The sequence below is a fragment of the Balaenoptera physalus genome (genome assembly GCF_965194825.1).
Source record: "Balaenoptera physalus genome assembly, chromosome: 4".
NCBI classification, from domain to species: domain Eukaryota; kingdom Metazoa; phylum Chordata; class Mammalia; order Artiodactyla; family Balaenopteridae; genus Balaenoptera; species Balaenoptera physalus.
Window position 1 is genome coordinate 137,454,420 of NC_138891.1, and position 27,270 is coordinate 137,481,689.

At 41.7% G+C, this 27,270-nt stretch overlaps 1 protein-coding gene and 1 long non-coding RNA gene across 2 annotated transcripts in view; one reads left to right on the top strand and one right to left on the bottom strand.

The window, feature by feature from the left end:
• The window catches only part of SETD4 (SET domain containing 4), a 586,654-nt gene that overhangs the window by 376,230 nt on the left and 183,154 nt on the right, over nucleotides 1-27,270 (bottom strand). The gene's annotated exons all lie outside the window — the stretch shown is intronic.
• Nucleotides 1,441-27,080, top strand: LOC309659308. Its single transcript, XR_014262738.1, has 2 exons — nucleotides 1,441-24,634; nucleotides 24,667-27,080. It is a non-coding gene; the product is annotated as an uncharacterized lncRNA (long non-coding RNA).

The following is a 27,270-nucleotide window of genomic DNA, read 5'->3' on the forward strand; positions in this document are numbered from 1 at the left end:
CTCCACCTCAGCCCTCTCCAACCCAGTCTCCTTCCCAACTGGCCTTTCATGGTAAGTGCATCTTCTGAGTCACTCACATGAGATTCTTGGCATGGGCTCTGCTGTCTCCATCTCCCACCCCACCCCACCCCCAGCCGCCCCGCCACCCCCAGAGCTCATCTACTGCCAAATACCATGGATTCTACCTCCCTGGTGTCTTTTCCATCTGCCCATGGTTTTCATTACCATTGCCACCGCCTGATGCAGGAATCTCCTCCTGTCTCAACAGAACCAATTTAGTATTCTCCTAAATAATACCTCCCTTGGGCTCTCCCACATGAATTCTTGTAAACTTCTGTACTGTTTCTACTCTGGCTCTTATTTCTCTATTCCTCTCTATTCCTCCTCCTTCTTTCTCATCTCTACCGCCACATTCTCCAGTGAGAATTCACCACCACTCCCATTCTCTGTGCCAGACAGACTACATTTTTCAGTGTCTCAAATACAGGGGTGATAGTCTCTCCCCTTAAATCCTGCATGAAAGCTGTTCTCTCTGCCCTTTTCTCCCATCTAACTCCTAAGCATCTTTCAGATGTCACTTCCTCTAGGAAGGCCTGCCATGCTTTCAGCAACACATGGCAGGAACACTGATTCCCACTGGCAGAAACAGTAAGGAGATGTATTCACACATTTATCAGGAAACATGAAGGCGGGGTATGGGCTCATTGGTGTCATGCTGTCATCAACCACCCTGTTTCTTCCTTCTTGTTCCTTTGTCGTCCCTAGCGTTGGCTTCATCTTTACGCCAGTAGCACAATGTCTGCCACAGTTCTAGACACCACATCCAGACACTCCAAAGTCCAGAGGAAAAGGGAGTTTTTCTTCCCATACTTTCTCTCAGGTGAGAAGGGACTTTTGCAGAAACATCCCCTCCTTCCCTGCCCCCCACCACTAGAACCTCCCTTACATTTCATTGGCCAGAATTAGTTCACATGTCCATCGCCCAGCTAATCACAGGTGAGGGGAGTGTCACTAGTGGTGTTGCCTGTTGGACCACCTCTCACACCTGGATGTAGGGTCAGCTTCCCCAGAGGCGCGTGACTGTGCTGAAGAGAGAGCAGACACCTGATCAGAACCCAGATTCCATGTGGAAAGAAGTAGGAAGCAAAGGCAATCAGCAGAGTTTACTCTTCTTCCCATTTGGTTCTATGTTCTTTTAGCAGCTGTCTTAGTCTATTCAGGTTGCTATAACAGAATACCACAGACATGGTGGCTTATAAACAAATACAGAACTTTATTTCTCACAGCTCTGAAAGGTGAGAAGTCCAAGATCAAGGCTCTGGCAGATTTGGTGTTGGTGTCTGGGGAGGTCCACTTCTTGGTTCACAGACAACTGTCTTCTACCTGTGTCCTCACACAATGGGAAGCGGGGGGGGGGGGGGCGGTCTCTGGCATCCTTTCAACAAGGACACTAATCCCATTCATGAGGGCTCCACCTTCATGACCTCATCTAACCCTAAATACCTCCCGAAGGCTCCACCTCCTAATACCATCATATTGGGAGTTAGGATTTCAACATATGAATTGGAGGGTGGAGGAGACAAAAACATTTAATCCGTTGCATTCTACCCCTGGCCCCCCAAAACTCATGTTCTTCTCACATGCAAAATACATACATTCCATCCCAACAGTCCCCAAAGTCTTAACTCCTTCCAGCATCAACTCAAAAGTCTAAAGTCTCATCTAAACACCATCTAAATCAGATATGGGTGAGACTCGAGGTAGGATTCACTGAGGCAAATTCTCCTTCAGCTGTGAACCTCTGAAACCAGACAAGTTGTGTGCTTCCAAAATACAACAGTGGGAAAGGCATGGGGTAGACATTCCCATTCCAAGAGAAGAAATAAGCAAGAAGGAAGGAGTGTCAGGTCCCAGGAAAGTCCAGAACCTAGTGGAGAAACATTAAACCTTAAAGCTCAAGAATGATCCTCTTTGGCTCAATGCTCTGACCCCCATGCTCACTAGGGTGGCAATGTCCTCTCCATGGCTGAGCAGGATGACCTCACAGCAGCTCTGTGCCTGGGCGCTGCCCCCATAGCTCTACAGCAATTGGCTCATCTTCCACCATCTCGAGAGCACTCACAAAGTTGAAAGTGAGCATACACCATCCTACCGCCATCTCTTCTCCTGGCCCCTCTTCTCTCCTCCACCTCTCCATGATGAAATCTCATCTTTTAAAGCCCAACCACAATGTCCCATTCCAAAATGAGCCTTTTCTGACCAATCACACATAGTCGTCCAGCATTTTTAGATTTATAACTTCTAATGACACCACAGAGCACTCCATATCATAGGCTTTTGAATATGTGACTTCTTTGAAGCTCCTGAATAGCAAAGCTGATGTGACTTACCTTTGTACTCCCTCTGGAACCCGACCCCGTGCTCCACACATACTGGGTGTGATATAAAAGGTCATGAGTGGGTATGGGGGAACACTCAACTTAGGGTCTGTGCTCAAGTATTCTCGTCTAAGCTCAGCTGCACATCTACCATGCAAACTGGGGCAAGCCATTGGGCCTCCCCAAAATAAAATGAGGCTCTCTGGATCAGATGTCTCAAAACCCCGTAGAGTTCTGTATTTGTTTCCTAAGGCTGCAGCTGCCACAAATTGCCCCAAAACTAGGTAATTTAAAACAGAAATCTATTCTCTCCTGATTCCAGAGGCCAGAAGTTGAAAATCAAAATGTCAGCAGATGTGGCTCTTTCTTGGAGGCTCTGAGGAAGAATCTTTTCCATGCCTCTCTCCTAAATGCTGGTGGTTGCCAGCACCCCTGGGTGTTCCTTCACTTGTAGCTGCATCACTTTAATCTCTGCCTCCATCTTCATATGGCCTTCATCCCTCTGTGTGTCTCTGTGTCTCAAAACTCCTACTCCTTTCTCTTATAAGGACAACAGCCATTGAATTTAAGGCTCAGCCTAAATTCAGGATGGTCTCATCCTACCATCCATAACTTGACATCTGCAAAGACTCTATTTCCAGATAAGGCTCCATTCACAGTATAAGGCTTAAACGTTTCTTTGGTGGGGGGGGGGACACAATTCTACCCATTACAAGCTCTAACACTGCTGAGTTCTGTTAGTTATTCAAGGACCACTGAAGGCTGAAATATTTCCTTCTTTTTTAAAAAATTGCCTGCAGATACATATCGTGGATCATTCAACCACTCTTCATTTGAAGGTTGAGAATTTTTTTTAATTTTTCTTTTCATTTCCTAAAATACAGGCAATGAGTCAGTCTCCAAATTTCAGATGCTGATCCTCTGCACTATAGATCATTTGTTTTGGCTTCTGGTATCAATCCACAGCCTAGAGGTCCCCAATAGCACCATCTCAAGGGTGTGTATTGGTCGCAGCTGACTTTTCCCTTCCCAGTGCCTTAAAATCCCTGACAATGATGGCAAGAACCCTTGGAAGAATCACAGGGAGGACCCTGTGTTAAGTGAGCCCCTGGCTTGTTTCAAGAGAAGCAGATCAGTCTCAAGGGGCCATAAGAGACCAGCAACACCACCGTAGCCCTGGACATCACACAGAGTGTCCCCACCACATACAAGACAAGTGCCATTTTTGAACTGCATTTGCAGTGGGGAAAGGTCCTGATGCTTCTATCAAGTTGCACCAAATAATACCACTGATGGATGAGGTGGCTCCAAACAAAAGGCAATCATTTTTCTTTCTTGCATTTTCTCTGCAGGCTTCATGGCTGGCAAACCAATCCTATAGAACCGAACCCTCTGAGACGGAGCTCCACCCAGAGAACAAGGCTGAGCTGTGTGCCGGGCTTACGTTATGTCTATTTTAAAAGTTGACTTTGGCAGGTGTGTGGACCACTCACACAATATATCTACTCCCAGAAAAGATAAGGGGGAAAAAAATCAAACACTGAATTTTCTTTAAATTCTCACTTGGAAGCGAACAGCTTGGCCTTAAAAAGGGGAGTATAATCCTTGTTTCAATGATGATGAACTAGTTGGAACAAATTATAAAGAAAATATTGGAGCTATAAATAACGCATTTTTAAAGAATCTGTGTGCTAAAGTATCTCCTGAGAGGCAAATTCTAAAGAATGTTAATCTCCAGATTATATTCTCTCTGAGGCCATGTTTTTCCAGAACTCTTGGAACATGTCTAAGTAATGAAATAAACTCAACAATCTTTTTAAGAGTTCACTGTTAAAAGATACTAGGAGCAAACAGATGATTGTAGACTCATGGTTGTACCTTCGGGTAAAGGAAAATGAGAAGAGCTCTAAATCATCCAAGATGAAGAAGTCCCACAGCCAGACATGCTCTGGTTCAAATAATCAGGAATGTTTCAATCCAATGCCAACTTTCTCCCTTACAATAATGAATGGATAAAAAGGGTACGTTCAAAAGGGATCTTCACCACCTTTCTGGTTTCTACCTCTGTCTTACCTCAAAAAACTCCTTAAACGCCACCCCCCAGAACCTCCTTTTCTTACACCCTAGAACAAAACAACAAAAATAAACTTTATAAAAGTTTATAAAACATAATCTTACCAAACCTGTTATTGAGGCGCAACAATATATTTTTAAACTAATAACGTGAATTTTTCCATGCTGAAGAGTTGTATAATTGGGTCACCAAATATAAAAAGACACAGCTGTAATAGAAAACATTTCAGAAAAGGAAATTCATACTTCAAAAGCCCTGACTAATCATAAAGTGATGCAAATTTGAAAGGAAATACTTAGATTATATTTTTACCCAGCTGAGCAGTCAGATGTTTGGAAATGCCCTGGATTTTTCTAAATATTTCCTCCTGTTAACAGCAAAACAGCTCAGATGCTCCAGAAAAAAAGGACACACTTTCAAACCTTTATTCTGTGTATTTTTCTTAATTACAGCTGCTCCATTCCAGTTGCAATAAGAGGTCTAATTGTAAAGGCTTTAAAGCTAAGATGTTTACCCGGAGCTGCCAAACAGAGTTATTTTTATGAAAAATACTAAGAAGTGCAAGTCTGGGAATACACACAGAGCTTCAAATGAGAGGCTGGAAAAAGAAGGAGGTGATGAAGGACTTAGCACATTTTCAGTTTGTTTCTCTTACAACCTGTGAGAGAACCCAGACAGTCCATGGGCTCCAGGAGAAAACCCAAGATGGCTGCCATCCAGGGAGTTTGGCAAAACCCCGGGCAAGGAGAGGCTGTGGTGAGCTGGGCTCCCGGACGGGAAGGTGGTGACAGCTGCAGCTGAGCTGCATGGCCTGTGAGCCCAGAGGACAAGCTCTGGCAACTGCCTGAGCAGTGCCCTGTGGCCTTTTCTTCAAAAGTGAAGATGGAGGCATCTGGTCAACCACAGGTGAGGTGGCACTGCAGGGTGAAGCTGTAAACTGTCAACTCAGCCAACCCTAATGAGGACCAGACACCCAGAAGCATTTGCAGAGTTGGCGGGGCGGGAGTGAGAAGTAGGGTTCGCTTGTCTCAAACCACCACCGGCTAAGCAGGCCTGCACAGCGAGGGCAGAGGGAGACAACGTCCCCTGGACTCTCTGGGCTAAAGGCAGAATTGAAAAGCAGATTCAAAACAGGCTCTGGGGGGCTTGTGCCAGATTCGTGCCTGGGTGACTGCCTGGCCCTTTCCCCAAAATAGCACGCAGAACCTGTGAGAAATATGCTCTGGCCCCTTTTAGACCCCGACCCTGAGGACATGAGGGTGGGAACCAGAGGAGTAACATTTGCTCAAAATCCTCATCACCACTTCCTGGCATCAGTTCTCTGGCTCACAGCCTGTCCCTAAGAAATGGGGAAAAAACAGCTCCCAGCAGTGAAACCTGGAGAGTTCTGCCCTGGACAAACCGGGACCCACTGAGGCCAGGCCCACTGGGGATGGCGCACGCAGGGGAGTTTTCTACAGAAAACTTGAGTTGAGTTCAACCAGAAGGCTTAACTTTCTAAAGATTTCATGGTCAGCTCTTTCGAGGGTAAAGATTTGTTTTTAAGACTGTTAAACCTGGTCCTCTTAAATTACAAGTTAGGTCAGTAAATAAAATGTTCCAATCAAGTCTGCAACTTAATTTTCCACAGTGGTCTCGTGACCTACCGGAAGAACTTAAGAACGTATTTGTTTTATTTCTTTGGGATGGAGGAGAGGGGACCTGTAACCACAGTAAGCCATGTGACTCCTTTGTCCACCTCAAGCACACTATTATGGGTTGAACTATGTGCCCCCCAACAGACACCAAACTCATATATTGAAATCTCAACCCCCAGGACCTCAGAATGTGATCTTATTTGAAAGTAGGCTCGTTGCAGATGTACTTAGTTCAGTTAAAATGTGGTCATATTGGCATGTGGTGGGCCTCTAATCCAATATGACTGGTGTCCTTATAAAACAAGAGTAGCAGAACCTGGCAGAGAGGCCTGGAACAACCCTTAGGAGGAACCAACCCTGCCAACACCTTGATCTTGAACTTCTGGCCTCCAGAACTGTGAGACAATACATTTCTACTGTTTAAGTCACCCAGTCTGTGGTCCTTTGCTCCAGAAGCCCTAGGAAACCAATACAGTACCCTGGGCACTTTTGCCCTGTGGGCCTCTCCTCCATAAAATGTATTCAAAACTACTTTGCAAGTGTGTTGGTATAAAGACAAATAAAATCCAGCCTGGATCATATTCTTTTTTTCCTTCTAATTTTAGAAGAAATGAGAACATTTTTAGCTTAAAAGTCTCATGGGCATTCAACACTGTACTCCTGGTCGGCCCTGTGGAACTATTCACTGGAGACCCCAGGCTCGGTCAGGTGTCTCCCTGTGCTTACTCTGTCTTGGTACCATATTGAAATTACCTGTCATTGTGTCTAATATTCCCTCTCCCTACCCCCTGGCTAAAATAGACACAAGCAAAAAGACTGTCTTATTTATTTTTGTAGCCCCAGCATAGCCTGGCACACAGAAGGTGCTCAATAAATAACTGTTGAACCGACTTGAACTGAACAGATAAAGATATAGGGTTATGCAAGGTCATTACTGAAAAATGAAGCAAAAAAAAAAAAGTGTAAAAGAAGGAAATTTTGGCAACAACAGAGCCTTAATAACTAGAGCTTAGCTCCTGGTAGCAGAATGAGGATCTGGGAGCACATCCCAGGAAAGTTTTGAAACTGAACTAAAATGAGTGTTTTATAACCATGCATTCTGTTCCATTTTTCTCTCTCTCTTCATCTTTAAATTTATTTTTCACTCTCCAGGGCTTGGAGAGGTTTCCTTACATCACAGCTATTTGCCTTTCTTTGGATGAGGGTTTCTCAAATTCCAACTTTTCCACTGAGATTTTCTGACAGTAGATTTGGCCTTTCTCTTTTTATTCTCTGAATTTTATTTATTTATTTTTTATACAGCAGGTTCTTATTATCTATTTTATACATATTAGTGTATATATGTCAATCCCAATCTCCCAATTCATCCCACCACCACCACCCCCCTTCACTTCCCCCCTTGGTGCCCATACGTTTGTTCTCTATATCTGTGTCTCTATTTCTGCCTTGCAAACTGTTTCATCTGTACCATTTTTCTAGATTCCACACATATGCGTTAATATATGATATTTGTTTTTCTCTTTCTGACTTACTTCACTCTGTATGACAGTCTCTATGTCCATCCACGGCTCTACAAATGACCCAATTTCGTTCCTTTTTATGGCTGAGTAACATTGCATTGTATATGTGTGCCACATCTTCCTTATCCATTTGTCTGTCGATGGGCATGTAGGTTGCTTCCATGACCTGGCTATTGTAAATAGTGCTGCAATGAACATTGGGGTGCATGTGTCTTTTTGAATTATGGTTTTCTCTGGGTATATGCCCAGTAGTGGGATTGCTGGGTCATATGGTAATTCTATTTTTAGTTTTTTAAGGAACCTCCATACTGTTCTCCATAGTAGCTGTATCAATTTACATTCCCACCAACAGTGCAACAGGGTTCCCTTTTCTCTACACCCTCTCCAGCATTTATTGTTTGTAGATTTTCTGATGATGCCCATTCTAACCGGTGTGAGGTGATACCTCATTGTAGTTTTGATTTGCATTTCTCTAATAATTAGTGATGTTGAGAAGCTTTTCATGTGCTTCTTGGCCATCTGTATGTCTTCTTCAGAGAACTGTCTATTTAGGTCTTCTGCCCATTTTCTGATTGGGTTGTTTGTTTCTTTAATATTGAGCTGCATGAGCTGTTTATATATTTTGGAGATTAATCCTTTGTCCGTTGATTCACTTGTAAATATTTTCTCCCATTCTGAGGGTTGTCTTTCATCTTGTTTATGGTTTCCTTTGCTGTGCAAAAGCTTTTAAGTTTCATTAGGTCCCATTTGTTTATTTTTGTTTTTATTTCCATTATTCTAGGAGGTGGATCAAAAAAGCTCTTGCTGAGATTTATGTCAAAGAGTGTTCTTCCTATGTTTTCCTCTAAGAGTTTTATAGTGTCCAGTCTTAAATTTAGGTCTTTAATCCATTTTGAGTTTGTTTTTGTGTATGGTGTTAGGGAGTGTTCTAAGTTCATTCTTTCCATGTAGCTGTCCAATTTTCCCAGCACCACTTATTGAAGACTGTCTTTTCTCCATTGTATATCCTTGTCTCCTTTGTCATCAATTAGTTGCCCATAGGTGCGTGGGTTTATCTCTGGTCTTTCTATCCTGTTCCATTGATCTATATTTCTGTTTTTGTGCCAGTGCCATATTGTCTTGATTACTGTAGCTATGTAGTATTGTCTGAAATCAGGGAGTCTTGATTCCTCCAGCCCCATTTTTTCCCTCAAGATTGCTTTGGTTATTTGGAGTCTTTTGTGTCTCCATACAAATTTTAAGATTTTTGTTCTAGTTCTGTAAAAAATGCCATTGGTAATTTGATAGGGATTGCATTGAATCTGTAGATTGCTTTGGGTAGCATAGTCATTTTCACAATATTGATTCTTCCAATCCAAGAACATGGTATATCTGTCCATCTGTTTGTGTCATCTTTGATTTCTTTCATCAGTGTCTTATAGATTTCTGAGTACAGGTCTTTAATCTCCTTAGGGAGGTTTATTCTTAGGTATTTTATTCTTTTTGTTGAAATGGTGAATGGGATTGTTTCCTTAATTTCTCTTTCTGATCTTTCATTGTTAGTGTATAGGAATGCAAGAGATTTTTGTGCGTTAATTTTGTATCCTGCCACTTTACCAAATTCACTGATTAGCTCTAGTAGTTTTCTCGTGGCATCTTTCGGATTCTCTATGTATAGTATCATGTCATCTGCAAACAGTGACAGTTTTCCTTCTTCTTTTCCAATTTCTATTCCTTTTATTTCTTTTTCTTCTCTGATTGTCGTGGCTAGGACTTCCAAAACTACATTGAATAAGAGTGGCAAGAGTGGACATCCTGTCTTGCTCCTGATCTTAGAGGAAATGGTTTCAGTTTTTCACCATTGAGAATGATGTTTGCTGTGGGTTTGTCATATATGGCCTTTGTGATGTTGAGGTAGGTTCCCTCTATGGCCACTTTCTGGAGAGTTTTTATCATAAATGGGTGTTGAATTTTGTCAAAAGCTTTTTCTACACCTATTGAGATGATCATATGGTTTTTATTCTTCAATTTGTTAATATGGTGTATCACATTGATTGATTTGTGTATATTGAAGAAACCTTGCATCCCTGGGATAAATCCCACTTGATCATGGTGTGTGGTCCTTTTAATGTGTTGTTGGATTCTGTTTGCTAGTATTTTGTTGAGGATTTTTGCATCTACATTCATCAGTGATATTGGTCTGTAATTTCTTTTTTTGTAGTATCTTTGTCTGGTTTTGGTATCAGGGTGATGATGGCCTCGTAGAATGAGTTTGAGAGTCTTCTTTCCTCTGCAGTTTTTTGGAAGAGTTTGAGAAGGATAGGTGTTAGCTCTTCTCTAAATGTTTGATAGAATTCACCTGTAAAGCCATCTGGTCCTGGATTTTTGTTTCTTGGAAGATTTTTATTCACAGTTTCAATTTCATTACTTCTGATTGGAAGTAGTATTCCAATTAGAATACTTCCAATACTACTACAATTGGAAGTGGTAGTATTATTATTTTCATATTTTCTATTTCTTCCTGGTTCAGTCTTGGAAGGTTATACCTTTCTAAGAATTTGTCCATTTCCTCCAGGTTGTCCATTCTATTGGCATAGAGTTGCTTGTAGTAGTCTCTTAGGATGCTTTGTATTTCTGCGGTGTCCTTTGTAACTTCTCCTTTTTCATTTCTAATTTTATTGATTTGAGTCCTCTCCCTCTTTTTCTTGATGAGGCTGGCTAAAGGTTTATCAGTTTTGTTTGTCTTCTCAAAGAACCAGCTTTTAGTTTTATTGATCTTTGTTATTGTTTTCTTTGTTTCTATTTCATTTATTTCTGCTCTGATCTTTATAATTTCTTTCCTTCTACTAACTTTGGGTTTTGTTTGTTCTTCTTTCTCCAGATCCTTAAGGTGTGAGATTAGGTTGTTATTTGAGATTTTTCTTCTTTCTTGAGGTAGGATTGTATTGCTATGAACTTCCCTCTTAGAACTGCTTTTGCTGCATCCCATAGGTTTTTGATCGTCGTGTTTTCATTGTAATTTGTCTCTAGGTATTTTCTGATTTCCTCTTTGATTTATTCAGTGATCTCTCGGTTATTTAGTAACGTATTGTTTAGCCTCCATGTGTTTGTGTTTTTTATGTTTTTTCCCCTGTAATTTATTTCTAATGTCATAGAGTTGTGGTCAGAAAAGATGCTTGATATGATTTCAGTTTTCTTAAATTTTCTGAGGCTTGATTTGTGACCCAAGATGTGATCTATCCTGGAGAATGTTCCGTGGGCACTTGAGAAGAAAGTGTAATCTGCTGTTTTCAGATGGACTGTCCTATAAATATCAATTAAGTCTATCTGGTCTATTGTGTCATTTAGAGCTTGTGTTTCCTTATTAATTTTCTGTCTGGATGATCTGTCCATTGGTGTAAGTGAGGTGTTAAAGTCTCCCACTATTATTGTGTTACTGTCAATTTCCTCTTTTATAGCTGTTAGCATTTGCCTTATGTATTGAGGTGCTCCTATGTTGGGTGCATATATATTTATAATTGTTATATCTTCTTGGATTGATCCCTTGATCATTATGTAGTGTCCTCCTTGTCTCTTGTAACATTCTTAATTTTAAAGTCTATTTTATCTGATATGAGTATTGCTACTCCAGCTTTCTATTGATTTCCATTTGCATAGAATATCTTTTTCCATCCCCTCACTTTCAGTCTGTATGTGTCCCTAGGTCTGAATTGCATCTCTTGTAGACAGCATATATATATGGGTCTTGTATTTGTATCCATTCAGCTAGTCTGTGTCTTTTGGTTGGAGCATTTAATCCACACACATTTAAGGTGATTATCTATATGTATGTTCCTATTACCATTTTCTTAAGTGTTTTGGGTTTATTTTTGTAGGTCCTTTTCTTCTCCTGTGTTTCCTGCCTAGAGAAGTTCGTTTAGTATTTGTTGTAAAGCTGGTTTGGTGGTGCTGAATTCTCTTCATTTTTGCTTGTCTGTAAAGCTTTTGATTTCTCCATCAAATATGAATGAGATCCTTGCTGGGTAGAGTAATCTTGGTTGTAGGTTCTTCCCTTTCATCACTTTAAATATATCATACCACTCCCTTCTGGCTTGTAGAGTTTCTGCTGAGAAATCAGCTGTTAACCTTATGGGAGTTCCTTTGTACATTATTTGTCATTTTTCCCTTGTTGCTTTTAATAATTTTTCTTTGTCTATAATTTTTGTCAGTTTCTTTAGTATGTGTCTCAGCATGTTTCTCCTTGGGTTTATCCTGCCTGGGACTCTCTGCGCTTCCTGGACTTGGGTGGCTATTTCCTTTCCCATATTATGGAAGTTTTTGACTATAATCTCTTCAAATATTTTCTCGGGTCCTTTCTCTCTCTCTCCTCCTTCTGGGACCCCTATAATGTGAATGTTGTTGCATTTAATGTTGTCCCAGAGGTCTCTTAGGCTGTCTTCATTTCTTTTCATTCTTTTTTCTTTATTCTGTTCCACAGCAGTGAATTCCACCATTCTGTCTTCCAGGTCACTTATCCGTTCTTCTGCTTCAGTTATTCTGCTATTGATTCCTTCTAGTGTAGTTTTCATTTCAGTTATTGTATTGTTCATCTCTGTTTGTTTGTTCTTTCATTCTTCTAGGTCTTTGTTAAACATTTCTTGCATCTTCTCAATCTTTGCCTCCATTTTTTTTCCAAGGTCCTGGATCATCTTCACTATCATTATTCTGAATTCTTTTTCTGGAAGGTTGCCTATCTCCACTTCATTTAGTTGTTTTTCTGGGGTTTTATCTTGTTGCTTCATCTGGTACATAGCCCTCTGCCTATTCATTTTGTGTGTCTTTCTGTGAATGTGGTTTTCGTTCCACAGGCTGCAGAACTGTAGTTCTTCTTGCTTCTGCTGTCTGCCCTCTGGTGGATGAGGCTATCTAAGAGGCTTGTGCAAGCTTCCTGATGGGAGGGACTGGTGGTGGGTAGAGCTGACTGTTGCTCTGGTGGGCAGAGTTCAGTAAAATTTTAATCCACTTGTCTGCTGATGGGTGGGGCTGGGTTCCCTCCCTCTTGGTTTTTTGGCCTGAGGTGACCCAACACTGGAGCCTACCCGGCTCTTTGGTGGGGCTCATGGAGTACTCTGGGAGGGCTCATGCCAAGGAGTACTTCCCAGAACTTCTGCTGCCAGTGTCCTTGTCCCCATGGTGAGCCACATCCACCCCCCACCTCTGCAGGAGACCCTCCAACACTAGCAGGTAGGTCCGGTTCAGTCTCCCATGGGGTCACCGCTCCCTCCCCTGAGTCCTAATGTGCACAGTACTTTGTGCGTGCCCTCCAAGAGTGCAGTCTCCACTTACTCCAGTCTTGTCGAATCCTCAACCAAATCCTGCCAGCTTTCAAAGTCTGATTCTTTAGGAATTCCTCCTCCCATTGCCAGACCCCCAGGTTGGGAAGCCTGACGTCGGAATGGGAAGCCACTCCAGTGGGTGGACCTCTGTGGTATAAGTGTTCTCCAGTTTCTGAGTCACCCACCCAGTGGCCATGGGATTTGATTTTATTATGATTGTGCCCCTCCTACCATCTCATTGCAGCTTCTCTCCTGTCCTTGGATGTGGGGCATCTTTCTTGGTGAGTTCCAGTGTCCTCCTGTCAATGACTGTTCAGCATTTAGTTGTGATTCCGGTGCTCTCACAAGAGGGAGTGAGCGTACGTCCTTCTACTCCGCCATCTTGAACCCAGATTTGGCCTTTCTAAACCTAACCTCATTTACAGTTCATGACAACTTTAGAGTCTAAGTTGTTCTCATCTCTGGACAATTTCTACCTTTCCTGCTGACCACTCCTTATCTTTGCTCTATCCCAGCATGAAAAAAATTCTTTTCTGCACCAGGACTCCATACTGGCAAACAAGCAAACCTTTCTTAGTGCTTGCCACAACATAAACTTCTCAAAAAGAAAGAAATAAATTAACATTCTATTGGTCATTTGGGAGAGATAAAGAAGCACAGAAACTTACACAGTGTGACTGGGAAGATAAGTCCTATAAATTTCTAATTGTGTGTCATAAACTTCCTAGAAGAGCATTCCCCAAAAAGCATTCAATAGGATGCTAACAGAGTCACATAGATGAAAGGTTCCAAGGACATAAATTTGGGAAGTACAGGGTTGAAAAATCTAAGCCCGTTTCTATAATGCAGGACTTCTCAGAGGCTTAGTGTGCTGACATGCAATGTGAGTCTCCGTGAGGCAGAGAAAACATTTGGCATTTCACAGACTTAGTCATGGACCCATTCTTCAGGGGGAGCAGAATACAGGGAGAAAGGTATCTTTTGAGAGACACATCTTCCAGGAATTACTCTGGAAAACACTGGCCTAGCCAGGATATACTGAGTTTCAAAGGATGGAGTTGCCATGACTATTGACATAAGGATTCCCTGTGGTCTGAAGTGGTTGGAGAGGGTATCTTAAAAGTAGTATGATTCTCGGGAATTCTCTGGCCGTCCAGTGGTTAGGACTCTGTACTTTCACTTCCAGGGACAAGGTTCGATCCCTGGTCAGGGAACTAAGATCCCACAAGCCATGTGGCACAACCAGAAAAAAATTTAGAAATTAAAAATAAATAAAAAATAAAGTATTTTTTAAAAGTAGTATGATTCTTATTAATGATCAAAACACAGAGAGAGGAGAGGAGAGGAGGGTGTTTGGGCAGGGAAAATAGCTTCAGCAAGGGAGAAAAATTACAAGCTGTGTTTGAAAAGCACCAGCGTGGAAGGTATGCTGTGGAAAAGGCCAAAAGACCTAGGAGGAGGGAGAAATGAATACGAAACAGGCTTAGAACCTGACTGTGAGAACATCATCCTGAGAGTGTAGGAAACAACTCAACTTCAAGGCAAAAGTGCAGACCAGGGGTGCTGCAAGAGCATCACTGAATTAGGCACCAATCAATAAAATGATACCTACTGTTGTAAGACCAGACACTATAAAACTCTTATAAGAAAACATAGGAAGAACACTCTTTGACATAAATCACAGCAAGATCTTTTTTGATCCACCTCCTAGAGTAATGGAAATAAAAACAAAAATAAACAAATGGGACCTAACGAAACTTCAAAGCTTTTACACAGCAAAGGAAACCATAACAAGACGAAAAGACAACCCTCAGAATGGGAGAAAATATTTGCAAACGAATCAACAGACAAAGGATTAATCTCCAAAATATATAAACAGCTCATGCAGCTCAATATTAAAGAAACAAACAACCCAATCAGAAAATGGGCAGAAGACCTAAATAGACAGTTCTCTGAAGAAGACATACAGATGGCCAAGAAGCACATGAAAAGATGCTCAACATCACTAATTATTAGAGAAATGCAAATCAAAACTACAATGAGGTATCACCTCACACCAGTTAGAATGGGCATCATCAGAAAATCTACAAACAATAAATGCTGGAGAGGGTGTGGAGAAAAGGGAATCCTCTTGCACTGTTGGTGGGAATGTAAATTGATACAGCCACTATAGAGGACAGTATGGAGGTTCCTTAAAAAACTAAAAATAGAATTACCATATGATCCAGCAATCCCACTACTGGGCATATACCCAGAGAAAACCATAATTCAAAAAGACACATGCACCCCAATGTTCATTGCAGCACTATTTACAATAGCCAGGTCATGGAAGCAACCTAAATGCCCATCGACAGACGAATGGATAAAGAAGATGTGGTACATATATACAATGGAATATTACTCAGCCATAAAAAGGAACGTAATTGGGTCATTTCTTGAGACGTGGATGGATCTAGAGACTGTAATACAGAGTGAAGTAAGTCAGAAAGAGAAAAACAAATATCGTATACTAATGCATGTATGTGGAACCTAGAAAAATGGTACAGATGAACCAGTTTGCAGGGCAGAAGTTGAGACACAGATGCAGAGAACAAACGTATGGACACCAAGGGGGGAAAGCCGCAGGGGGGTGAGGATGGTGGTGTTTGATAAATTGGGCAATTGGGATTGACATGTATACACTGATGTGTATAAAATTGATGACTGATAAGAACCTACTGTATAAAAAAGTAAATAAAATAAAATTTAAAAATTAAAAAAAAAAATGATACCTACTGTCTACTGGGCAGGGAGGAAGGAGAGTGCTGGTGAACTTGGCATGTAGTAGAGCCTTGGCAGTGCAGGGACAAGAGCTCTGGCGTGTTAGGGAACTCTCACCTTCCACACCCGCACTGTTGTGACTTTGGACAAGCAAGTTCACCCCCCACCCCCTCAGGGATCCAGTGTTCTCATCTGGGAATTAAGAGGAACTGACGCTCTGGTCCCCTACTATTCTAACACCCCTACTACTCTAACACCAGTCTCTGATGTCATGAAAGTCACAAATGTCCATAGCCAGCAGGAGTAGAAGGAACAGGGCATTTTGAGGTCAGACACCACACTCCATTCTCCCACCGTGAGCTTGACAGAGATGTTTTCAGCTGACAAGCCCTTCTGCAAAGAGAGTGCAGCTGTGTCAGTCTGGGCTGCTCTGCAGCCCAATACAGCCACCTGTGCCATCTGGGCAAGGGGTGGGAACCCAAGAGGCATGAGTTCTGAGAGAATCAAGGGACAGTCTATTGGGAGACAAGAAGACAGAGGAATTGTGAGCTGTGTCTCTTCCCATTGAGTTCAGGCAAGCTAACTGCCATCCCTTCTGAATCTTAACGAGGGAATGGATCAGGTGCATGTTTTCTAATTCCTCAGCTACTTCCTAAACTACCAAGAATCAATTAACAGCTCCCACATCTGTAAAATTAAGAAACTCATCGTAGTTTCACAGGGCAGTGGAGTGGATTGAATGGCATAGGTTATATAAAACACAAAACCCCATGCCTGGCCTAGAGGACAAGTCAATACATGTTCACAGCTTTGTAGTCTAAGCGTGTTGTGCTCAAACCTAATTATTTCCCAGGATGCGTCACTGATGTGTTGCTTCCTCCATCCCACACCCCTGTCTCACCCCAACACTTCCCTGCCTGCTGATGGGACTCGGCTCCAGCCACTCAAGGCATCCTTCAGTGGAGAAAAGGACCAAGAAAATATAAACCCACTTGGGCATCTCAAACTTCTTTTTACTTAGAGCTGACACTATGATTTTAGCTAAAATGTTAGAATAATTTTGTTTTCCATTATTAGCATGATTCTTCCTTACCATGACGAAATATGGTTTCCTTTGGTTTTAAAAAAAAAGTGTCCAATGTGTTGTAAAAGATGAAGTAATACCTAGTAACCTTGGTTGTTTTTTAAAACCCCTTCCTATCAGCTTCTTAAGGGACTTGGTTGTAATGTTGATCCATGCCACAGTATATTTGCTTCATGCCCAGATTCTGGCTGACCCCTTAATGGGTAAATTAATTAGGTAATATGAGTCAATTAATCAGAATGCATAGTTATTTTTATGAACTCTACTGCCAGCGCATGAACTCATGACATGTGTTTCATAAATGGGAAGAACGGCTAAAATAAAAGTATAGATTTTTATATGATATATGGTTCTAAAAGTCAGACACTATGAATAATTCATCCATTCATTCACCCAAGAAGTGTTAATTAAGGACCTACTAAGAACCAGTCACAATTCTCAGCACTGGACGTAATAGATGGGTCTAGTCAAGGAGGGGTAGTAGGCGTGCAAACAAATCTGCACACACAGATTTATGATGGAGGTGGGGACGGGATGGGATGGTGAACAGTGTGGAGGCCACACCCCTGCCAGAGGGTCAACCAAGGTTTCAGAGGGACAGAGTTGCATCTAGAAGGATGCTTAGGGACTCAATGGATAGATAGAAAGGGAGAGAGAAAGAAAGAGTGATAGAAAGATGTTCCAGGTATTGGGAATTTCCTCTGAAAATGCCTCAAGGCTCCAGGGAGCAGAGTAACTCAGAATGGCTAGAATGTAAAGTCCCAGGGAAAGAGAGGGGAAGTGATGAACAGGCGCTAAGTGGAGGAACAGGCAGAGCTTAGAAGACCTTGAGTAGCACACTAAGGAGTCCTGAAGGCAATGCAGAGTTTCTGAAGGGTATTAATCACAAGGAGTGGTGTGGCCAGATGTTTCAAAGATCACTCTGGAGACAATGTGGTTGACGGATTGGGGAGAACAAGACTGGTGGGAAGATAAGCTTAGAAAGGATATCATAAGTCCCAGGTGAGAGATGATGGAGGTCTGGGGTAAGTCAATGGCATAAAGGAGAGAAAAGAGACAATAGATTTGTTATATTTTTTCCAGTTTTATTGAGATATAATTGACTCAGGTATATTTAACAGCCCGAATCATCAGGGTTTGCTCATGGATGGAGGTAAAGTGAAAGGAAAGAGTCTGGGGTTGTAAGTGGATGAATGGCAACACCATCAACTCAAGTAGTGGAGAGAGAACAGGTGTTCAGGGAGGTTCAAGTGCTCCATTCAGCCAGGTGGATTTGAGGGGACCGTGGGACATCCAAATGCAGGTACTGGACAAGTTGTTGTACAGGTGGGGCTGAAGCTCAGGGAATGAGTCTGGGTTGGTGAAAGGCAGTCAGAAATCATCACTGCTATTGTAAAGGAATCAAGAGAGATGTGTGATTGCTCAGGAGGGGCGGGGGAAGAAGAGGAGTCCAAGAAAGAGGTAAGTCCAAGGATGATATAGCAAGACAGAGGATGATATAGAGAAAGGGGGGTGGACATGGAAATCACCAGATAGAGCATTTCAAGAGTGTGCAGTCCACAGCGTCAAATGGCACAAGGAATGAGCACTGGACGTGTTCCTGGTTTGCACATTTCAGTTCCCGTGAGGACAACTGGCACTGAGTATCAGCCACAAACAGGGAGGTGCCAATTGATACAAAAGGAGAGAAAACCCAATGGCTCTCCAACTTTAATGTGCATCAGAAACACATGAAGGGTAGGTTTAAATACAGATTCCTGGGGCCCCACCCTCAGAGCTTTTGATACAGTGGGTCTACAGGAGATCCCAGGAATCTGCATTCTTAACAAGTACCCGAGAGAGTTTCTATGAGGGCAGTCAAAGAAGCCACTCTTAGGAACACTGTGAAGGTGCCTCCCTTGAAGTCAAAACTGAGACTTTTTTAACAAAAGCATTTTGTTAACAAAAGTGTTCCCCAGGGGTCACTAGTATCCATCTCTTCCACTCAGAGAGGCCGAGGAGGCTTCTGGGTTGGTTTAACCTTCCAAATGACTTCAATCTTGTAGCCCTCAGCATCCTCAAAATGAGATCAGCAGTTCTCATAACTGGAAGAATAACCTTTGCATTTAAGAAAATATATCGACAACGTCCTGGTTGCCAAATTTCTAAAGTCTCCCCAGTAGATTCTGTGGTTCAGCCAAGTTTAGAAACAACTGAATAGATGATCTCTAATCCAACATCAATCGTTAATAGTCCATGAATTCAACGAGCATCTGCAAGAGGAATTGTGTTTTGGTTGCCGATGTATGGTCCCCATAAACCTCCCTGTCAAAAAGGAAGTTTAAGATTCCTTGATGTCAGCAGAGCCTGCGATAGAAACTTTAGTCCAACTGTGAGTTTTCAGAGTAAATATTATGACAATGATGTAGAATTTTAGCTGGTCCTGTTAATTATGCAGTTGAAGCACTTGGATGGTTCACGGGTACCCTGATGTAAACATTCTGTTCAGTAATTGTTACTGTCAAGTTCAATGGCCTCCTCCAATCAGTCAGCAGAGATTTACCATTGTTGTTATAACAACAAGAGGAGTCCAGGAAGAATGAGTCCTTTCATCAGCTCTGAAATAGGAAGACTTGGTATGCATATTTTTAAGTCAGTGCCAAACAATAAAGTCTCTGACTAGTAAGGATTATTAAGGGAAATGGGATGCCTAATAAGTAACACAAAGGGCTGGCAATCACTATTATTTCAAAAGTGCCATTCCTCCAGAGGTAAAAGAGACAGACAAATACTTGCAAATGAGCCGGTTACCCCTCTAACATTTTCTTCTTGCCTCCTGTGGTGATCCCCAGACTAGGGGATGCTGAAAGAGAAGGCAGCTGAGGAACAGGGGACCACATGGCAGACCAGCACTGAAAACCCACTTGCAGGGTCTGCCTTTGTTATCTCCTGGATTTCTCTTAGGATGGCCCCAGGGAGGTACCATCAGCTTCCTACAAAACAGAGGAGATTTCCCCTGCTGAAAAACCTCAGTAGGGTTCCCAGGGCTTACACAATAAAACTCATATTGCTTATAGAGGCAAGCAAGAGTGTTTTCCATGGGGCCTTCACTCCTCTCTCTTCTTGCCACCCACCCTTCCCTATCCTCACTCCCCATACCCCCCACAGGTACACACCCTCCATTCCGTGAACATTGAACTTCTTACTTTCCACAGCTCCTCACTGGGCAAATCTCCCTCATCTCTCAAGACCCAGCTCAGATAGCACTACCTTGGTGAAGCCTTCCCAGATTCTCCCAGACAGACATATGGATCCACCTTTGACGCTCTGGAGCCCTTTGTTTAAACTCCTATGACATCAAGGACCCTGCTAAACTATCTTTTATCCAACTGCCCATCCAACTCTTATGCTGGACCATGAGCAGCTTCAAGGCCAAGCTCATAGCAGATTCTCAAAAATATCTGTTGGATGGATAGAAGGAAGGATAGATGTATGGAGCAACAGACAACAGAAAGGAAAAGAAAGAGGCAGAAAGGAGAATTGGGCTGGAGTCAAGAGACCTATATTTCTTTATCTGTTGATACAACAAACATGTATTGGGAGTAACTATCAAGTTCCACACTGTGTGAGGCACAGTGAGACAAATAAGACACACCTCTGACCCCCAAAGAAGGCTCACAGGCCAGCAAGGGACACAGATAAATACACAAGTACATTGACGTCTGTGGAAGTATACATAGGGTGTTATGATATCTTATAGAAGAATTAGCTATAACAGTCCAGGAGGGTCAGACTGAAAGCTGAATCCTAATGCATGAGTGGAGCTGGAAGCAATTCACATTTCCAGTAGAGCGACAGAATGTGCAAAGGCATGAAAATAAAGAAAAGCTTGGGCAAAGAATTGAAAAACAATGCTGAGGTGTATCTTAGCGTGCAGGCAGGAGAGATGAGGCTGGAGAGAAAATCAGGGTGTGGCCATGAAGGAGTCTAGAGTAACTATGGACATGAGGGTAAGCAGAGAAAAAGCTCTCACTGAACTCCGGGCCTTTGCACATGCTGTTCCTTTTACTTAAAATAAGTTCAGTTTCCTCCAGCCAAACCCTGCCCCTTCAGTTAGAGGTTCCAGGCACCCTACACTTGACCTTTACAACACTCACCAAAATTCATTAAACTAACCTTTCTAGTATCTGGCTGGCCCAGTAAACTGGAAGATTCGCCAGGGCAGGCATTGTGTATGTGTTGTTCATCATCGTATTCCTAGCACCTAGAAAGTGCCTGGCCTATAGTAAGCCCTCCATAAATATTAGTTAAATAGATGCAAGGACTTCATGGTCTTGTTGACCAAATCTTTCCATCATGGAATCTATGAAATAGTAAAAAGAATCTCACCTGGAGGAGTATTTGAGAGAAGTCCATGAGGTAGAAAAGATCCTAGCAGAGCTGGTTCTCACCCAGCCGCTGACACTCAGCCATGATGTGACCCCCAGCAAGTCAGGGCAGCTCACCAAGGCTGGCAAGGAGTTCCTTGGCAATACTAACTTGGAGGAAAGAACTCAGTGCCATTCCCTTCCAGGACTGTGGTCCCATTGAATTTGTACTCAGGGAAGCAGGTGCAAAGTCCACTCTTGACTTTATTAGATGTGAAAATACAATCAGAGACGAAAAGAAAGGTCACCTCTCCTGCTCAAATAAACTTGCTTTCAGTGAGTCCCCAGGAGATGGATATGGAGAGCCCAATGTTTTCCACTTTCAAGTTTAAAAGGCCCAGAAAGAGTCACTGTTCCTACAGCCAAACCTGGGAGAAGAGCTTGCTCGAGGTGTCTCCTGCAGTAAAGGGCCACGTGGTCTGCTCTCCGCCCAGGGAAGTCGGAGGGTTGGAAACAAATTAAGCCATGATTTAAGTAATTTCATCTATGTGTTTCCAGAAATTAATTATACTTATTGTATCTGACACCAGTCATGGATAGCAAGCGCCTTTTGTGAGTCTTACTTCAAAAGTTAGAAAGCATTACTCGTAATGGCTGATTTTGCTTTATTATACCTGACTCAGAGCCAAAGGTAGACAGCACTTAGAGCTGTCTGTGGACATTAATGTTTGGAAAGCAACACAGCTCCCCTCCCTGGCCTCCTACCAGCACTTGCACATGCAGCCCACCCCCTCCCAGTATAAGGATGATGGGGGTGGGGGGCGGCCGGGAGGCAGGGAAGCTGTTCGAAACCCTTAGGATTTGTTGTGTAGCCACCATACCCCAAGCACAGTGCTAGGCATTGCTGGATCCTCAGCGGTGGGTAAGACAAGGATCCCCGCCCTCCAGGTATAATTGACAATAGTCTAAAAAACATTATCCCATAAAAATCATATTATATGTCATAAGACAGGATGAGGGTGTACACAAAAGGGAAAGGTGCATTCTAGTTGGGAGAAATCAGGAAAGGAGGTGGCATATGAGATGAGCCAGCAAAGAAGAGGCATCTCTAAGGAAGACACAAATGGGAACTGATTTGGGGTGCCAAGAACAGCATAAGCGAAGGTGGGAAACCAAGGAAGCCTGGGGCATATTCAGGCAAGGCTTCAGATGGCACGTGTCCAGGTGGGGAAGCAGCACACAGTGGGACGGGAAAGATGGAGCATGCGGTTGAAGGCCTTGAATACTTCCTGAAGAGCGTGCCTATGTTTGGTAGTCAGTCAGGAGCATGCACGCCATTGAGCAGAGGAGTAAGAAAAGAGCTACGCTCCAAGGATATTAGTGCAGGGATAGTGTTAGGTATGCAGCCAGCAGGGCCTTAAGAAATTGCCTTCCCTGGCCCGATTGAGAGACACTTCTCTAGAACACTGGCACACCTGGTGATTAGGGTCTGTAGTGTTGCTTCAATACTACAGAAATTAACATGGAGGCCTTGGCAAATTTCAGTCAGCTGGCTGGGAACCTAACTGTCATGTGTCCATAGAAAAATGCAACTTTGAATTTCAAGCTGTTGCCATAGAAACAAGCTTCAAAGACAGCCATCTGTGAGCTGCAGATGATGAAGATTTGTGTCATATCTTTAAGGCGTGCTTCCACTTTTCAAGAATTTGACATCTAGTGGAAAAGATGGACATACTTTGGACAAAGGAACCAGGATATCCAAGCATGAGGGCATTTACATCCACCTGTGCCCACGATATCAGGACAAGAACATAACCCATCAGGGAGCACCTCCACACACACCTCACTAGCTACACAGTGGTCTGTCTCCATAAGCCTTAAAAAGAGAGCAAGGACGTGAAATGGTTCTAAAATCCATAACATCTTCCCAGAGTTAATTGTACTGGGAAATTGTTCCCCCTTTTTAGAACATTAGTCCCTAAGGACAGAGTACAGTGAGGAGAAACTTGTTTTTTTATGAATTTGCCTAAGAAAGTTGATACACACTAAAGTCCATCTAGTTATGCAATTCCCTCGCATCTGTCCCTTGTTCGTTTACTTTGAAACCACCAATCTAAATCTTCTTGGGACACTCAATGCAAAATAATAATAAAAGTCTGGTCATGTTTATTTGGCTTTAAAGGAAAAAAGTAGCAGAAGAAAGGAACAAGGTCTCAGCTAATGATTAAGAAAATATGGCGGAAATGAACATCTACGAAAAATGAATCAAGAATGAATCTCTGCATCTCTGCATTGTCAATGGATTCTTTTTCTTCACAAATAAGACACTTATGTCTTTCTTCCCTGCGTATTTTCTGGATCCATCATTGAGACGCCATATTTTATTGTGCCAAATATATTAATAAGTTCTTAAACATCATAAGAAGTCTCTACTACTTATCTTTGAAAAAATATGTAACTCAAAAGATACAGTAAAATTGTACCAGTAAAGTTATGAATGCTAGCATAAATAGGCATATGTACATATTTATATGTCTATTGAGAAATGCACATCTATACATTTTTAACTTTTTATTTCAACATAATTTTAGGCTTACAGAAAAGCTGAAGAATAGTATAATGAATTTAGAACTCCCATGTACCTTTCACCTAGATTCCCCAAATATTACCATTTATCTTGTGTGTGTAGCTAGATACATAAGTTCCAGACATGATGCACTTTTAACCCTAATCACTGAAGTTTGTGTCTCCTAAAAACAAGGACATTCTCTTACATAACCACAATATCATTATCCAAGTAAGAAAATTAACAATACTATTGTCCAATACCTATTATGCAGACTTTATTCAAATTTGGCCAATTGTCCAAATAGTGACCTTGAGAGCAAAGGAAAATCCTGCATCACACATAGCGTTGATTTGACGTATGTTCAGCAATACCGACCACCTTCATGTGTAAAGAGCAGAGAAACTGTTGCCGTCATGAAGAATCTCAGAAAATATTCCCTTGAGCTCTTCCTGAGGAATTTACTAGAGCACAAGCTTCAGACAACCAAAATGACTAGAGAAGCATGCACACAAGGCAGGTGGTGAGCATCTTAACGTGTGGTTACTTGAAGAACTAAAACTTAATGAGACTTTATAAAGGGAGACTTTATAGTCTATATGACTATATAAATATAGATCTGCCTACAAGTATATAGTAAAACCATAAAAAATAGAGGGAGAATGAAGGTAGCATATGTGACAAAATGAAGTTAACCATTTTCAGGAATCGTAATTGGTGGTAATAGCATTATGGTGTTATTCTGAGACTGTTGTGTATATACTATGGAATAAAGCAAGTGAGTAATTATGGGAAGTTCTAATTCTACCACTCTTAATTCTGTGTGCTTGAGAACTAAGGTTTTTGGTGTGAAATAAAGGAGATACACATGCAATACAGAGGAGGTAAAGTACAAACACTGTAGTCTTGAACTTGAATTAGAAATCAGTGTGAATTCACAAGGCATTTTATCTTAGATAATAGATAGGTAGATAGGTAGATAGATACATAGATAGATAGATAGATAGATAGATAGATAGATAGATAGATAGATAGATAAACAGACATAGATATAGACATATACATACATATGTGTTTTCCTAGCTCTGTCCACTGGAATAGCCTAGAAATGGTGATGAACTCAGTTCTAGATTCATGTCAAGAAGACACAAGAGCAACTGGTTATAGAGGCCTAACTTGAAGAGCTTCTCTGGGTCAAAGATGGGACAATGTGAACCCCCATAAGGATGAGAATTGTTATAGATTGAAACTCATCAAATATGTTTAAGTCCATGAGCTCATAATGACATGTTTTAAAAACCTAACTGGTCAACTTTCAAGGATGATAAGGAACCCATACATTATCTTGAAAACTAAGTAAGTAAAAGGAGAGTGCCAAATATTTATATTACTTTCCTATATGAACTATACCACCAGGTAACCAAATAGTAGATGAAAGATGGAATCTCCTTATAAAATTATCCCAGCTAATATAGCTGGGATAAACAAAAACTAAATGATAGAATTAGAACATCAGCATGCTGCAGTGCTCAGTGAATGAATAGATCTAGACAACGTACATCATATAAAAAACAAGGGAGAAATGAGCATGTATGCGATGGAAGAAAACAGCACCACCTACAATATTCTAGTCCAGGGGCTAAACCTGGACCTGGTAAGACTTCTGGATCCAGATGCCAATTTATAGGAGGACAGAGAACAGAGGAGCAGGTTGATCTGCACCACGAGTGTGCAGTCAGCAAACTCCAGCCTGGGGGACACTCCGCAGGTCAGAGGGCCCAGGTTCTTCAGGTTTAAATGTAAAAACGTTTTTTAATGGGCAAAACCTATAGTGTTTAGGGCTGCATACTTTGGATTAAACCATAATGATGCAACAAATTTAACACCATAATATCCATAAAAGTGATTACTTTTGGTGGGAGTGAGGGAATTGCTAGGGTGACTGGCAAAGTTCTACAAAGTTTTACTATAAAACTGCTTTAAAATACATTTAAAAGTCAAAAACTTAATAGGTGTTGTTTTAAAAAGACTTTCCAGAACAGGAATCCATTATCATGATGATATACAATGTGGGGAAACCCTTACAGTATACATCTACATATAAAATAAATGTCTAGAAGAAGTCTTGAAGCCTGCACACTGAACTATGAACTGTGAAGGGAGGGTGGTCCTGATGCAGCCCAGAATGAGATGGAGAGAGAGCTGGGAGACTCAGCCCAAGAGGACTTGCACATTTAGCTTGATGTATTTTTATACCACTTGCATTTTTACAAGTGACTTTTCATGTATTGCTTTTTTTTTTTAACATCTTTATTGGAGTATAACTGCTTTACAGTGTTGTGTTAGTTTCTGCTTTATAACAAAGTGAATCAGCTATACATATACATATATCCCCATATCTCCTCCCTCTTGGTCTCCCTCCCACCTTCCCTATCCCACCCCTCTAGGTGGTCACAAAGCACTGAGCTGATCTCCCTGTGCTATGTGGCTGCTTCCCACTAGCTATCTATTTTACATTTGGTAGTGTATATATGTCCATGCCACTCTCTCACTTCGTCCCAGCTTACCCTTCCCCCTCCCCATGTCCTCAAGTCCATTCTCTACATCTGCATCTTTATTCCTGTCCTGCCCCTAGGTTCTTCAGAACCTTTTTTTCTTTTTTTAGATTCCATATATATGTGTTAGCATACGGTATTTTTCTCTTTCTGACTTACTTCACTCTGTATGGCCGTCTCTAGGTCCATCCACCTCACTACAAATAACTCAACTTCGTTTCTTTTTATGGCTGAGTAATATTCATTGAAATTCAATATTCATCAAGTAATATTCCATTGAAGATATGTGCCACATCTTCTTTATCCAGTCATCTGTCGATGGACACTTAGGTTGCTTCCATGTCCTGGCTATTGTAAATAGAGCTGCAATGAACACTGTGGTACATGACTCTTTTTGAATTATGGTATTCTCAGGCTATATGCCCAGTAGTGGGATTGCTGGGTTTTATGGTAGTTCTATTTTTAGTTGTTTTATGGAATCTCCATACTGTTCTCCATAGTGGCTGTAGTGGGACCTAATGAAACTTAAAAGATTTTGCACAGCAAAGGAAACCATAAACAAGACAAAAAGACAGCCCTCAGAATGGGAGAAAATATTTCCAAATGAAGCAACTGACAAAGGATTAATCTCCAAAATTTACAAGCAGCTCATGTAGCTCAATATCAAAAAAGCAAACAACCCAATCCAAAAATGGGCAGAAGACCTAAATAGACATTTCTCCAAAGAAGATATGCAGATTGCCAACAAACACATGAAAGGATGCTCAACATCACTAATCATTAGAGAAATGCAAATCAAAACTACAATAAGGTATCACCTCACACCCGTCAGAATGGCCATCATCAAAAAATCTACAAACAATAAATGCTGGAGAGGGTGTGGAGAAAAGGGAACCCTCTTGCACTGTTGGGGGAATGTAAATTCATGTATTGTTTATATAGATTAAATGACTCAATCCATCAAGGAGTTAGTGAACTAAAGAATGTGCGAGCTAGTGGGAAAAAGTGGGTGAGCAAGTGAATAAGTAAGTGAGTGAGTTAATGAATAAGTGAATG